The sequence below is a fragment of the Acyrthosiphon pisum genome, chromosome X, assembly GCF_005508785.2.
Source record: "Acyrthosiphon pisum isolate AL4f chromosome X, pea_aphid_22Mar2018_4r6ur, whole genome shotgun sequence".
In the NCBI taxonomy this organism is placed as follows: Eukaryota; Metazoa; Arthropoda; class Insecta; order Hemiptera; family Aphididae; genus Acyrthosiphon; species Acyrthosiphon pisum.
In genome coordinates this window covers 115,057,146-115,058,108 of record NC_042493.1, presented here as the reverse complement: position 1 = coordinate 115,058,108, position 963 = coordinate 115,057,146, and positions in this window count along the sequence as shown.

The window sequence follows — 963 nt, the reverse complement described above, 5'->3', positions numbered from 1 at the left end:
TGTACAGATTTAGAATTTCATAATTATAAATTGTTACTTATTACTAGGTACTATATTATTCATTATAACTAGATAGAATATATATTGGAATTTGTAAGGGAAAAATACTAAAAAATCCTCTACATCAACATATGGAGTAAACTTATCTATGAACATCACCTTTTTTTTTCTTTCATTTTCTTCTTCTATTCTTTCCTTAGCTATTGTTTCCTTGCAAAATGTTGATGCAGTAGGATATACTGTAGCTAGGTAGGTACAAACAATAATTATTTTGGTCAGTTTAGATTTTTTTCTTATTTTTTGTTACGTAAAGTTAAATTCATTAAATAAGCTGTTTTTTGAGGTTTTCCGTATTAATAAATTAAATAAAGAGGGACAGAGTGGCCGAGTGGACTAAGGCGTTTGTTGTGACGCGCACCGACACCGGTTCGATCCCAACAGGTGGCATTTTTCTTCGGGCAGTCACGGTGTCCGGAATAAATAACTGCCATCCCATACTCAGGCATGGTAGATACCTACGAACGGGCGCCCACTTAAAAATTCTGCCGAAAACAAACACTCCCGTGATAAAAATCACCGTTCCAAACCCTACCACAACCACAATACAACCCTACAAACATCTAATGGCCATAGATGCCGGGCTTAAGGATCAATAATAAAAAAAAAAATTAAATAAAGATAGTGTGAAGTTACCAATGAACGTGAGCCCCTATAACATATCCTAAGAATATTTTCGGTACTTTCCTATAAGATAACTGGTCACTTAGTCAAACATTGGAAATATTTATATGCAAAGTAAAAAGGGTAATATAATAATTGCTTCAACTAGTCTTAGATACTTTTATAAATGATAACGTGTATACTTCAATCGTTAAAGTTACACAAAATTGTTTTTTGTTTGCAATGGTGTATCATTGAGCTAAAATTAAACATAATGTTAAGGACCACTGAATATTATATAGA